Here is a 15,450-nt window from a genome sequence, read left to right as displayed (position 1 = left end):
ACGAGAAACGGTCAATATTTGAGCTCGTACCTCTCCCACGCCCGTGCAAGCAATACCGGTAGGATTGCTCGGAGATGCTGGGGCCAGGAAATTGCACGCCCCGCGAATGATCATTTTCTTTGTTGGCCTTCGAAAGGCAACATTGTTTGCCTATACACCACCACCACCACCATTGGGTACCACTTGGCAAATGGGTAGAAAAAGGCACACAACGACTACTTGTGTCGGGTGAACCCATACTACTGCACGACTGCATGTTTGGTAGTTGTTCTTGCTGTCAGCTGGAATTAGGTTGGCTAAAACCGAGTGAGACTTCGAGGTCTCACTTCGGCGATATCTACTCGGTTGAGCGTTCTAGCGAGCTTTGAAGCGTCTGATAGCAGTGAAGGGTTCAATCGATTTAGGTTATATTTGGTGCAAATTTATTAATGTTTCAACAAGAAGCTAAAATAGTTGTACGACTGTTTTCAAACTTTGGGCACCTTCAAAACTGCAGTAGAAGAGGTTTGTAATAGGTTTATAAATTTAAAAATCAAACACCGAAAGTCCGCCCCGAATACTGCAACTCAAACCACCCTACTGCCCTTGGTAATGCAATCCTGTACGTGCAACCGTCGTGAAGCCATCGTGGCGAACAAACTCGACCGGCACATAGCATATGCTGCGCCATCGCTGTGTGCGTGTATTGCAGTGCAAAACGGTGACAGACCCGGCTGTCGGTTGCTTTTTCGAATTCTACACAACCCCCTACGGTGGTGCATGGCAGTGTGGTAGAATGCTTGCTCCACCCGGGTCCCTAAGGGTGGAAAAGAAATGGTGCACGCACGCTCGTACTGAAATCGGACAACTACACCGAAACGGGATGACCTACACAGGTGTGGACCGGCCCGCTCCGCACTAAGAAGCCGGTGACCGGTCGCTGCCAGCCGGACGAGGCGACGACGGCGGCGGCGATCGGGAGCGGAAAGAAAAACCCGTTTCAAGGCAAGCCATCGTATGTGCGGTGTTGGTGTTGGTGGCTCGGCGTGCAAGCGAGCGAGCGAACCTGAACCGTGCCGAGCGAGAGAGCCCTGAACGTCTTGGGTTGCGTGGAGAGCGAACCGCGAGCTTTTTGGCCTTTCAACCGAATCGCTTAGTCAGTCGCTGAAAGATCGTTGCCGCGGAAGCTTTGGGGTCGATCGCGAGCGTCACGCGAGAGGAGACGCATTCCGCACGCCGGTTAGATTCACGGCTCGAGATCAGACGGATTCGATTGTTATCATACCGCCGCGGCCGAGTGAACGGTGATCGGGAGTGGTGTCACCTTCCAGTGCGCAGAAGGACAGTGTTTTTGGCAGCCGTACTGAACTGCGCTCCAGACCGTGCTTGTGGACGAACAGAGCGAGTGATCGTGCTGGTGATCGATGTGCGCGGATGCTGGAACTCGGTCGATCCGTCCAAGAATATAGTTGCTGCGGAGAGCAAAAGTGTGTTAAGTGTGCACGAAAATAGAACCATATTTCACGGTCTACCCACCCACCGACCGGTGGCCGAGCCCTTTGTACGGGCTGTGGAGTGGTTAATGGTGCAATTTAGGGGTGGCAGAATTTATGACAACGTGTAGTACATACTTCGCTGTTGGTGAAGCTTCGTAGTGGAAAAGATCGATTGGTCGGCTCAGTCGGCTCGGTCGCTCTAATTTCAACTGTGAAAACTAGAAACAAAGGTTCGTTGGCAAAGGTTTCGGGAAATTGAACCCCACGATATGCATGGAGCGTAAAACAAGCCGGTTAATTTGACTATTAAAGTGCGTTTAGGAGAGGCATTGAAATTGGTGGATCGTTTAAAAAAAAAGGTGGAGGCCGGTTTTCCCCCTACTTTGGTCGAAAGCAAGTGCAAAAAGTGAATTTTCATGGTGTGAGTCAAATTTTTCATTATCAGATTCAACGTCGTAAACGAAGGTACGAAGTAAGTCAAACAAATGCTCCTGGTGAGGCGCAATCGTCTGTTGAGTTTCGCTGAGGTTTGTTCCCGTCTGGGTCGTCGCTTCACATCGTGAGCGTTTTTGGCAGCAGGAAAAAGTAAAAGTAAAAATCAACGGCTGAAATGGATTGAAGCACCATCGGGGAGTGGACAAGGCATGTTTTGGGCTTTTGGGGAGATAGACAAAAAGGGAAAGAATAAGAACTCCAGCACAGCTAACTTCCGTGACGGATGTGATGGAAAACACGGTGAAGGTCACCTTGGAGGCAAGGCTTTGCGTGGGCACCGTGAACAGCGCAAATTAAGTACGGTTGAGCTACTCAAGATGCACCGCTCCTCACGTTTAACACAGCCAATTCAACTATATAAGCATATGTGTGTCCAACAAGTTCTACCTACAAATTGCATAACAAATTAAATCGTGCCAACCCACTGTTCGCAAACGTATGGCGAGTGTGGCGAGGTATTTAAGAATTCATGTCCACGAAGGACGGCGTGCCATGGAAAGCGCACTATCGATTGGTGTGGCTCGAAGAATCGCGTATGGAAAATTTAATTATATGCAAAGGTTTAGCCACACACACACACAAAAAAAGAACGGACAAACCGATAGGTAGGAAGGCAGGCAGGCAGTAGACAGTAGGAAAATAGAAAGCACTACAGCATTCTAGGCACACCGAGCGCACGAGAACGTGTGGAATGGGCACGATAAACGCACCGGTCGTGCGCACCTACATGCGAACAGCTGAGCAGCGGTCGAACAGTATGGAGTGCCGAGCTTCCAAAGTGTCATGACCGATACAGGACAGCTGGCTGGGTTGTTTGCGAGCTGTTGCACTTTATTAAATTGAGGTGCAGTTAGTCGCAAATTATTAGTTTCCTTTCCCCTATCACACCTTTCACCCTTTTTGGGGTGAGATTGTTTGCTGTCATTGCTGTGTTGCGTTGATGTCGATGGTGGTTCAGAAAGCAGTCCACCGACAGAATTGCGAAGCAACTATCAGCTTGAAATGTGATAAGCGTTATCATGAGTGGAACGATCGATATTACATGAAGCTATCTGTCTGAGGATCGGGCAAATTGTTTTCGCATTACTCATCAAATATGGATGGGAATGAAAGACTCTTGAGTTAAATTTTGGCATCTTTGATTCTAGGTCTTGTTTATGAAGTCTCTTTAATATAAGACACTGCCATGCTTTTAGAACTGGGAGTTGGTTGAATTAGATGGATTTTGAAGATCTTTTTGAAGAAACTGATTAAACAATCAAGAATAGAACACCAGTAATGCCAACTTTTCAGACAGCCTTACACAATTATTAGTTTAAATTAATGTAATTTTTAACTCTCGAGCGCGATTAACTGGCAATGGTTAGGTCATTTCTGGACTCTGTTCAAGATTAATGGAGCGACGTACCTTGCGAGTTGGACTCCGATGTAGTTTTTTGACCAATTTTAAGATGAGGTGGAATTCATATAGCTAGAACAGTACAGATATACTCTAGTCTTGCTGTTGCTGATGCACCAATATTTTGTATAATGTTTTTAGCTAATCCCAAAACCGTAGTATTTATAGCGGTTATGCCCTGACATGACATCTCGGAGGAAAGGATTTCGGTAGGCATCCTGTTGAATTACTTATCCATATATTCTACTGAACGATAAACGAATTAAATTATTTATAATTACGGCGATTAACTGCCCCAAACCAAACCCAAACAGAACCTGAGCACGTGTCCTTGTATCAATCACGTTTAAACGCAACTGGTCCTCTATCCATTCGCATTATTCAGAATTATTTTTGGCTGTGTTTAGGCGTACCTGCACTAAACAATATGCACCAGTAACGCTCAACGAGCTAGAACTTCTCAGCGAGCATGCGCCAAGACGTTCAACTGTACTGTCTTCTCCAACAAACGGGACTATCTGTTGGTGCAGGAAAACAGGCTTGCGAAATGGTTAGTGAGATTGGTTTGGTGCCGTTTCCTTCTCTAGCTCGAGCAGTTGCTGCCGTTACGATCGGTTTTTGCTAGCAGCTCATTTGTGCTGCCGTAAGGTTGGTTCGTTACCAATTTACCACTTCCCAACATTTCCCAACGGTCGTGCTGCTTTTTGCTGCGCTTTGTTTTGTTGGTTTGTACTTTCTTGGATTTGCTCGTTACGGATCAGGATCGCTGAGAAATGGTGCCTTTGACCTCTACGGGCAACAAGCAAAATGGCTCATATTCTTGTAACCGAGCGCGCGTCTACTAGCGAACCCAGCTGCTCCAATCGGTTCGGAGGCATTCTCGATCCGAGACCCAGCTAATCCGTTAACGATCGCGACGAAGCAAAACCAAAACAAAGACTAAAACCCATCCAAATCAGATCATAATTTCTCGCCGTTGCCCCTGTTCTGCCGTCGCTGAGATATCTGCTCTACGCTGGTGCAAACCTCAAACCCGTCAGCCGGAAACGATGGCTTATTTATCGATCGGTGCCGTTTTGCCGTACATTCGCAAACGGACCGTGGACCGGGCTCCACGAATCGAGATTTGGTACGCCTTCAATGACATGAACTAAACCCAATCCTGGGACATGGTTGAAGCGTGGTTCCCGCAGATCTTGAACTTGAGCCTGGTTTGTTTACCAGGCCAAGCTTAACCACGGACGATCGAGCGTTCTCTCGCTCTATCTGTGTGTGTGTATGTGGAGCTGATTTTACCCGACTTTTGGAGTTTAAAACCAACATTTTCGGGAGGAGTAACATGAAAAAGCCCTCCTGTTACACGGTCTGCCACCATTCATTGATAAGAGTTTTCACTGTCCAATTTATTTACTGATTGAGACGGTTCGCGCTCGGGGTTCCGATTCAACGGTGTCGCGTGTGTAACAGGTATGAGCTGGAAAACAGGTTTGCACAAATGCAGAAACGGACCCAAATAAAACAGCACATAAAGAGCGATACATAAGCCATGGCCTGCAGTTGGCCCGAGTACCATCCAAAGCTTGATTCTCGCCCGGCGACTGGCGACTGTTTGCTGCTGCTGCTGGCGCGTTTTTTGCGGTCGTCGTGTTTTTTGTTTGGCATGTGTGTGTGTGTGTGTGTGTGCTTCTTCTTGCGGAAAAGAGCAGAGGAAGAGCCTGGGAGCGGCCAGAAAGCATCGGGCGAAGAATAAAATAAACGACGAACGTGAACAGGTTTAGGATTGCCGGTACGCTCAGGAGCATCTGGAGGCATCCAAAGGGCTACTGCTGCTGGGCCGTGGAAAGTGGACGAGTTAAAGAGGGGACAAAGACAACGACAAGATTGGCAGCATAAACCTGTTCTGGATTTAGGATGAAGTTTTTTTTCTCCCTCTCCTGAGGTCTCGCCCCCTCCCATCCCCTTGGTGTTTTGCTGCTTTTGTTTGTCTATGCTCTGTGCAAACAATGTGTAACAGTTGGGGATCGATTCTTGGGGGTCGCGCGAATGGAGTTCTGCAGCTCTGAAGTCATCTCACCACCCGGTCTGGTAATGGAACCTTTTCGGGGCAATCGAGTGGAAGAACTCGAATCGAATAGTGTGTTGGATGAAACTTTTTCCATCGGCGACACCGGGAGACAGTTGTCCCGGGGTGTCCAGCTGGCGGTCGACCAGTGTCTACCAAACAGTGCCGTGGTATGAGTATTTGATGGACGATGATGTTTACCGCTGGTGCTGAGGTGCATGTGCCTTAAAAGCCCCGAAAATGGATCCTTGTGTCCTTTGGCACTACGGGAAAGCATTTGGTAAAACGACCGTTGGCAGCCAGTTGAAGATGCAAGGATGAAATATTCATAAGCGAATACATCGAGCTGCAAAGTGGATCGAGATCGGTCGGGTCGCTGGGAAAGGTGGATGGTGGGAAAACACAATTCGCCAGTGCCCGAAAATTGAGCGATTCGTGTCGTAAATGGTAGAAGAGAAGCAGAGGCGAATGGACAGCGAAATCGACCAAACGAACCGAACCCATAATGAATGATCAGGTGTTGGAATGGAAACAACGAATGCTTGAATCGGCCGAATGCAATCGACCAGAAAAGCGAACATTGAGTCTTTGGATGCGGAAAAGGGGTGAATGGGGGGGAGGGGAGGGTTACCTTTCCTACCCTCCGTCCCATGTGGTTGGGTCTGCAACATGATCGACGAAAACTGATATCGGGAAAATTGGAGAACGGGACCGATTGGTGGGACCGAAACGGTGTCGGTAACGAAACGAAGAGTTTGCCATCTCTTGCTTTTCTACCCTTGCTCCCTTGTAACGGCAGCGATTCGGTGCGTTCGGTGTATTTTTCGCGCGTATGTCATTAGCACGAAAACACAACAAAATTTGAGCCCATAGGCCCCATATAGGGAGAAGCTCGCGACGGAGTGAATACAACAACAGAAAAATGATTAAAGTGCAATGATGTTAAGCTTTTTTATGGCTTGTTTCTTTTCTCTCTTTATTTCACATCAGCTTCCCTCCCGAACGTAATTGCCACGAAATTAAACACGAACTTTATTACGGTTTCGTCAATCACAACAGGGCACATTGGCAGCAATGAGGGCTTTTAAATGAGAGCCATCAGTTTCGTTGTTTTGTTGCAGAAATAATATTCATAATCATGAGCTGAGTGCAGGCTGCAAGGTGCAGCGTCATTTGATGGTCCGCCGTGATGAAGTGCGTGTGTGCTATCAGAATAAAAAAAAAAATGTGGAAAAAGGATGTCGTGTTGTTTCAGAATAAAACAAGGAACAAATTATGAGATAAGCGAAAGAATAGATTAATTGATCCCCACCATTGTGAAGAGCACCAAGCGTAATTTTAAGTTCTTAGTTTTTAATACTCATGGATAAGTGTTAAACGATCGCTAGGAAAGCCAGCAAACAGCCAGGAAATCAAGGCGGTTGCCTAACTACAAGGCTCAAACCGGAAGCAGTTTCACAGCAATACAAACAACACTTCACATCCCAACACATCACAGGAAGAAAAGGATGTTCTGCCGGAAAAATAATTAAAGTTGATTAGAGCATTAATATCGACAAGCAAGTGTGTAAGGCAAAATGGTACCACCCTCCAGAACTGTAGCAGACCTGTAACGCGAATGGAACTGGGAGAACACAAGAACAAAAAAAAATCTCTCTAAATTGCTCGTCAAAATTATCCTCGCCCACCGGTAGAGTAATGGGCACGTTCAGATAATGCTCTATTAAAGCAATCAACTAACGCAGCAGCCGATCGGTGTGTCCAGGAAAGCGCGTATTGCTCGAACCCACTGAAACCACTTGACCTTCGGGCGCAGCTTGGCCGCATTTGAACCTGAGCGGATGCATTAGATCGAAAGTGGCTTCCGTTTTAGCGAACGGCCCCTCGGAACGCCAGAACCCTGCCCGAGAATGGGTCGGACGATATATCCGCTTTCCTTTTCGCGCTACCTGTTCACGTATCACGAGCGGAAGTGAGCTATTGCAAACTCCTCGACTACATCCTGGGAGGAGCCAATTTTCCGTGGCAACACCGTGAGAGACTGCATCAGAAACGTTTACGATGAAAAACTTTTCCAACTGCTAACACTTTTTCGCTCGCTGGCTACCAGGTCAGCCATCCGATCCAATGGTGGACATTAGGCGCTAACAAAAGACAGTTCCCATAGGCTTTGCCGGCGTGAACCACCATCTGTATCGTAAAATTGTAAGCAATTTTAATTCGTTTATCTGTTCCTCGAGATTCGTAATTTTAGAGCTTCTGGCACATCATTTTGATGACGTTGATGGGGCTGCCGGGCCATGTGTTGGGCCGGGGGGACTATGAATTCGTTTGCATAATTTTATGCCTGTACGTGGCCTTTTCGCCTGCGTTAAGAGAATCTTTCGCCTTAGAATTGGAAGGAATGCACCGTGGCCAGCCCAGAGGAGGACGATCTGACTGATGGCATCGCAGCGCTGACGAAAAATGGAACTGATAGAGCTTCGCTTTAAATGCTGAAGACTAACGCTACGCTATCTTCTTGATCTTGGTTGCTGGGGCCAATCTTGAAGAGGTCAACCCGATGGCGGCCAGCGGCTTAACTTGCGCCAAGGGTAAGGGTTGTCACAGGCGAGTGCACACCGGGTTGCGCGGGGTGCTTGGCGCGGTGGTACGGTAAGGACAGTAAAATATTGGTTTTATGCTTCCAAGAAGGCTTCAGGTACGGTAGCAAGCTGTTAGAATGAATAGTGTGGATCGGAAAGAGATACATGCACGAAGGGGCTCGTAAATTCCTTCATTCCGAAACAATGCACGACTCTTATCCCTCTTAGATTGTATGAGAAAAATAGGGCGAGAACTGTACATATTCTTAATCATACAGGGATGCCATAAATTATGCAAGTATCATAGGTATGCTCAAATTAAGTAATAAACCGTCCAACTATTCTGAAGTGCATCGCTTAACTACTGTTTGGAGGTAGTTTTGGGAAGTAATGCTATTTTCCTCATTCTTTATGGCTCACTTTAACCTGATCTATTCTCGCTCTAAATTCCCCACGCCCAAAGTGGTCTACCCGAGTGCCCGAGTGTACCGAAAAGAGGAGCCCATTTAATTTGTTGGACAAGCGATTCTCGGCCGCGAATGGTAACAACGATTTAAATTCAATTACATGTTGTAAATTCCGGCCCATCACTTGCTGTGTTGTCGCCCCTGATTACACTACTGCTCACTACTTACCCGCCACACAGAGAGACCCTAGGGTTTGCCCTCAGCCCAGTCAAAGCTAAGGGAAGCGTGAAGGGCGTACAGGACTCTTTTATTTGTCGTTGCCGCATCGTCGCCCGCGCTGCGTTTGAAGAAACATCCCACGGGGAACCTTGGGAAACATCCGAACACACGTTCTCGTTCCGGTTCGCGGGGGACTTCTTGCCTGCGTCGTTGCGTTCTGTTGGGTCGCAGATTACACAAGCGAAACACAATGGTGTGAAATTGGGACCTGTCAGAGTTGTTTGGGATAGAAACTCTGGAACTGTTGCGGAACGAATCACTTGTTTGCGTTGTCCGTGAACTTCATTAGAATATTCGTGAATCGATTGGAACTGTTCTCGCGAAACGAATGGCGTTCAAGAATTTCAACTCCCAATATTCAAGCCTCGGTGTCGTATGACTCCCTGTAGAATACTATCGCCCCTTGGGAGATAGTTTTCACCATCTCTTTTTTAAGGCTCCGTTTCATCATTTTCCTCTGCAGCTCGTTCTGCTTCCTCTTTCAACGCTAACCAGTACGATTCTAGCCGGCGTCGGGAGGTCTCCGGCAGTGAGTTGTCGTTTTTTTACGGGTTCGCGGATAATTGTTATTGCCAGCAAGTAATTAACGAACCAACCGAGCTTGGACCGGGGGACGTGCTGGAAACTTTCTCCCACATCGCGATGGTGTACCATGGTTGTGCCATGGCCGGACGCAAATGGCACGGATGCGCTTGGCTTTGTTTTTCCCAAATTGAGGGTGCTTGGAGTAAGTGCCAGAGAGCGTGTGTGTGTTTTGTTTTTGGTGGTTTGTTATTCTCTCTATTTTGCGCTCGGTTTCATTAATGGCTATTCAAAGATCGTATCAAAACGAATTGTTGGTCACGGCCCGGCACGGTATCCCGGTGGTGGATGTAGGAGCACGCCATTGTTTTGTGCCATTTTTGCACCGATTGTAGGAGTGCTGGTGATGCGTCACCAGTGCCGGGTGCGAGAAGAAGGACGACCGATGCCGGCTATGGCATCCTTAATTGATTTTTAAACATTATTACCCGCGATGACGGTGGTGGTGTACTGTTTATTAAGCTATTGAAAGGGTCGAAACCAATAGCTGTCTGTGTGCTTTGTTGTACACGATCATTAGCGCTTGAATGAGGTTTTCCCAATTTTTTTATGTAAGTCATAGAAGCTGAGCTTGAAAATTGTATTTTAAATGTTTCGATTATCACTACAACATTTTGATTACATCCTGAATTTTACAGACTTTATGGAATGCTTCCACGTACATGGAGTAGAGACATTAAAAACAGTGGAACTAATGATGAAATTTAATTAGAGCTCGTCTTCTCTGACCCCGAACGATCGCTCGCCGGGAAGCGCTGGTAATTTTTTCCCACCATAGATCCTAGGCTAAGGCAGCAGAGAGGAGCTTTATTTGCTTAGTAGATTGAGTCCCGAGGCACTTCCTTCCTTCCATGCTTCCTTCCTTCGTGTCCCTTACTTCCCTCACCCCGGTGAGCATCGGTGCGCCATTTGTCGTAGAAAAGAATTCTTTCCATTTCCCATAGCGCCAACACGACCATAACGGATCCGATCCAGAGAACGATCGCGCAGTATGATGCGGAACGAAAGACGGAACAAAACTGTGCGCTGCAATAGGTGTACAGGAAAGGTCGGAATTCTACCGATGCCCGGGTGTTACCGTGTTTTATTCCTTCTTTACCTTCCTTGTTCTGTTGCCTTTTACGCTGCAAGCCGCTGTTGTATCGCTCGGTGCAAGAACAAGCTTCGGTCTCTTTGCGTGGTCGTCCGTCATTCGAGGAAGGCAGCGGGTACGGTCCGATTCTTACCTCGTCACGGCAGGTGGAAAGTGTAGAACAATCTAGGCGATAGCTAATGAGTGATTCAGTCACCGGGCGATATGTATGCGTCACTCGTCCCGTGGCGATGGGAAAAAAGACGCGCCAGCCCCCTCGAGGAACGCTTTGGATGCGCTTCGCCCAAGAATCTCGCTTCGCCGGTAAGGTGTTAAGAGGTTAAGCAAGAGAATCTCAAGAATGTTGAATCGACTAAGCGTAGAGCGTCGGTCTGGGCGGCTGTGGTGCACTCTTGCTGCAACCCATTGGGCAAGAGTACAAGACCGGGGCAGAAGGTGGCAATGGACGACGAGGATCAATTTGTGATTCCATCCCGTTTTTTCTCGGTATCAGCGTATCAGGGCTTCGCTCGAGCACATTGATCCACGGTGAATTGAGATTTTTAGCTCAGCCGTTTGAAGGCCGCCGAAGCCATTGCGCTTGCTATCGGCAGCGATGGTGGTGAATCATTTTCGATTTCACCGCTAAAAATTGAGCTCACGGTGGCATAGTGACTTTCCACGGTGAGGCTTTACCCTCGAAGGCCATTCAATTTTTGATAGAATAGTTTTCATATGCTCCTTTGTTTTATAACTTTTGTAACAGGCGACAGTAGCAATATTGAATATATTTGAGTGACTTGATGCTCCTATCTCATTCAAAAATGTTGACCCTTATCACGAAGACTCTTATCACAAATGACAGCTATAGCAACAAGATCTACAACCACTGACAAGAGCACCTTTCCCCAAAGAAGAGCCCTTTCAACACAAGAGCATCGAGCATGAGCGGCCCTTATAAATTTTGATCGAGTTATTCATGCTAGGCTAATCAAAAACGAGATTGCTGCTAGTTTAAATCTCACATACCAGCAAGTGACTACCATCATGTTCTATGGCTAGTAGCCTTGTCACAGGTCCAAAACACTCATTGGCATGCTGTTGGTTTTTTCGCCAATAAATCGTGCAGAGTGTTTTTAAAACATTTGCATTTAATATTAAATTAGTGGTAGCGTTGCATCCTTCGGCCCATGTTAAGCATCACCAACAGGGAGTTTCCAAATTTATAATCATGCAAAACGACGCGACCGTCAGCCATTATAACATTGGTCGGCGAACACACACACACACACACTGGTGGTTGGTGAAAATCATTATGTCTCAATTCTGTCCCCTGTCCGTTGCTGAAGGGCAAGGAAAGGAAGTACAACACAGGTAAACCACCGCCACCACTACTCGGCTCATGCATGCATGCATACAACTCTACATCGTGTATGTGCAACGGGGGTAACAGGCAAACATGTATTGCGTCAAAATGTTGCGGCGTCTGGCTTCGTTCCAAAACGTGACCAGAAAGCGATAATTGATCGGTAAACAGGCAGGGCAGGGCGGGGAAGGGGGGGAGGATGGTCTTGCCCCGGGAGCAGGCAGAGTGGCAAGGTGGAAAAGAGCAAGTGTTGAAATTGAACTGAAAATCTTCCCTGACTTCTCCGGTGCTCCGGTTCACGGCGTTGGCTGATGGTGAGGTGCAGAGGCTCCACGGGGTACCTCGGGTTGTTCGAGATGTGCAGCTGGGAAATCGAGAGCAAAGTGTTGGAAAAGTTTTCAGCCCAGATTATGCATATTTTTAGCCGCAACACCATCATCCGCTGATGTGATGGATAGACTGGAAGCGGAGTGAAACTCAGCCAGTTTGTTTGGATGTACGAAATCGATCTTCGGCATTCGTGGATTTCGTGGGTGTTAACGGTAGCTTGAAGATTTTAGTTCTATTGAATCACATTCCACATTTGAGTTAAATGAGTTCACGTAAGCTCAAACTGTGCAGAACAACAGTTGGAGTAGAATCTCTAACTCTTTTACATCTAAAGAGCATCGAACCGATACCGAACTCGCCGTGCGTGCCGTGACCTTCGCTGGCGCCACCTCACAGCCTAGATCCGCGCTTACTTTCTATGCAACTTAAACAACTACCCCTGCCTAACGAACGCAACGAACTGCTGCGGTTTTCGGTTCAGCACATCAGCCTACGACGACGGCGCAAATTCCAAGTCACCAAGCGCGGCGAGGGCATTACGGCAACGCGAGGAAGCAGGTATCAATTTCCTTACCGTCTGATCTGATTCTGTAGCGCATCGTCACTCTTTACCGATTCGATAGGATTCGTTATTGTGAGGAGGGTGGTTTTGAAATTGATTCCATTGAAGCGGTTCGTCTTCACCTCGTTTGCCATTCTTAACGAGGAATAATCTAATTTATGGTTTCCTTTTTTTTGGTGAAAATAAAAACCGACCCTGCGCTGATGCAAGAATTTATCAATCAAATTTCTGGAATCAGAAAAAAGGTGGGGTTTAGTGGTACCTCTGCCCGGAATAATACCCATGGGGAATGTACGGGTTTTAAACATGTGACGCCCATGTCCCACGAACAGTACTTGGATGCAAATCGATGACGAGCTGACGTAGGAAGAACAATGTTTCGCCTGGTACTTGCTGGCCCAAACGAAGTAAGGTTCCCATTTGCATAGTAATTGGGTATTATTGCATTACCACTAGTTCCTGTTGAAGAACGGACAGTGGGATGGTTCGTGTGTAGACAGGGAACCTACCACTGATCACCAACTTCTCGTACTCGTGTAGGATTTGCATAGCATTTGAGCTGTTTTTGTGCGGGGAATGTTGTGCATTTAGCAATATTTACGTAGCAAAAACGAAGCTACAAACAAAGCCACAAAATGGTGACATACAGTCAGCTGTTCTCCGTCACATATTCATTACAGACACTCGTATCATTAAATTATAACACCAAGCTTAGCCAATCAATCGTTCGAGCTGGAGAAGGATACAAACGGTCTGGTCTGGTACAACAAGTTTATGGCCATTTCTGGAATCCCAGAGCAATAAACGATCTACGGCACTACGAATGATGCGATTATGTACCGTGCGTCGGTGTGTGGCATATTCTTGGGAAAGGTTCTGGGCGTAAACAAACCACAAGCAACGGCAGATCCAGAAATGGTGTTGTGTAATTAGAGTGCGTATTTTTTCTCTCGTTCTCTCTCTATGTAATACCAACACCGGAGAAGTGTGGTGATAACGTACAGTTACTCGCATATAAACCCCAAACACCACGCGTGGAGCTATCTGCTTCCGCTTGAGTATGGCATGGGAACCCCTCCCCCAAACACCCGGGATCTTGTTTACTGGTTTCCCAGGGGGTGCGAGCGGCCATCCGGGTAAGGACATGTCGCGTGTAGAGAGCTAAAGTGCAGGCATGCCGTTGACGACACACATATCAAGTTGCACACGTGTATGGGTGCCTTTCCGCACTGGTATTATCGACAATTTGCTGACGTTTATAGGATGTAATCGATTCTTCGCTTCGCTCGACTGGGTCTGCTCCGGTCCGGTCTGCTGGGGAATGATAAAACAGAGGGAAGAAGTGGGAAACACTGGTTGGAGGAGTACGGAACCCTAGCTGCGGAGCTCATGATGTGCTGATAGCGAATGGTGATTGTAGTGTGTCAAAAATGTGGATCCAGCCAAAGGAATGTATGGAGCAGCTATCGATTTGGAATAGTTTGGGCAAGCAATGGATTAAATTGTGAAAGTGGTCTAAAGAGAATCTAAAGAGAACTTCATTCTTGTAGTAACATGCCTTAGAGATACGATAGAAAGTGATTTAATAGTACCCGCTGCTATTAACGTAAGTAGTTTCGTTTTCAGTAGAAGAAACAGAAATTCTGTCTCGTTCTCGTTAGCTCCTAGTTCCGAGTGGCTCGCTCAACGGCCACGGTGGTTGTGCAAGACTCCCATTCCTAATCCCTCGTTAATCCAAAGGGATGAAACCTCTTTACGAGATTATGTCGGTCATTTGTGGAAGCAAATCGACTTATCCTGTAGCCCTGCCTTCGTCCGTAATCTTGCGCGATGTCATGCTAATAGCGAAGAGAAGACCAGAGGAAAAGAAAATCGAACAACATGAGTCACTTACACAATGCGTTCACGTGTTCAACATTAGAAAACACATCAAAGCAAAGCAAACGTCTTCAGTTTTCCACCGTTTGTCCAATAGCAAACAACTGACTGATCTGCTCTACATACATATTGCTCGTATGGAAAACAGTTATGGACGTAACACCGTCGTAAGAGATTTTAAATTAGGCTGCACAATTATTGCACCAGCACTGTGCCGCCTCGGGGATTATTTTATAATGTATGAAAATTATTACAAATTGTTATCAAAATTGCTTTAATAAAGCAAAAAACGACGGAGCGACTGTTCAACGATGTGTTTTGCAATCGAATGACGTCGGTTTTGTTTTCGGAGCTGCTCCGGGAGCCTTCTCAAACACGTTGGACAAACAGTAGAATATAACTAGGTAAACTCATTCGCATGTGATACAAGCAGCGGTAAACAAGGCATTCGTTTTGGAGACGATTTTCGGTAATTTCATCCAAAGCTCAATTATCGCTTAGGATCGCTCAAGACAACAGTCATGCGTTGAACTTTGATCGGTGTCAGCGAGCGAGCGAGAGACCTCATAACCGGTAGCAATTGCATACTTTCCCACAGACAATGGTGAACAGTGCATTTGCAGAGGGACAGAAACACACACGCGCGCGTGTGTGTTTGAGCAATTGGCAAAGTGGTGCATGGCGTGAGGAGAGGGCGCTGGGTAAATATTTGCTCAGGAAATATAGCTCCAGCCGCAATCGACTGCTCACGTCCGGAACCGGATAGAAGCCACAGCCTCTGTGAAATCGCAGCAAGCTTTCAATGCACATCTTCTTCGTTCGCTGTTCACAGGGTGCATTTCCGCAGCCAGAGTTTGAATGAAGCTCGGGAATAGCTCTTCTTTTTTGTGGGTAAATGGGAAGATGCTGCTGTTGCTGCTGCTGCTGCTGTTTGCCGGAAAGTGAAAGCATCCTGGTG

General features: G+C 47.0%; 1 protein-coding gene across 12 annotated transcripts in view; it reads left to right on the top strand.

Annotated features, from left to right (window-relative positions):
* Positions 1-15,450, top strand: part of LOC118512251 (FH1/FH2 domain-containing protein 3-like) — a 76,557-nt gene that overhangs the window by 19,778 nt on the left and 41,329 nt on the right. Inside the window, exon 1 of one of the 12 annotated variants that reach the window (XM_036056403.1) lies at positions 428-1,896. The exons of 9 other annotated variants lie outside the window; for them this stretch is intronic. The gene's annotated coding sequence lies outside the window, so the exon portion shown is untranslated. Of the gene's footprint in view, positions 1-427; positions 1,948-15,450 lie in introns of those variants that run through there. 2 more of the 12 variants (XM_036056401.1, XM_036056402.1) reach the window with 2 other exon arrangements.

Source organism: Anopheles stephensi, chromosome 3 (assembly GCF_013141755.1).
Source record: "Anopheles stephensi strain Indian chromosome 3, UCI_ANSTEP_V1.0, whole genome shotgun sequence".
NCBI classification, from domain to species: domain Eukaryota; kingdom Metazoa; phylum Arthropoda; class Insecta; order Diptera; family Culicidae; genus Anopheles; species Anopheles stephensi.
Note: the sequence above shows the minus strand (reverse complement) of the source record. Positions and strands in the feature narration are given on the sequence as shown.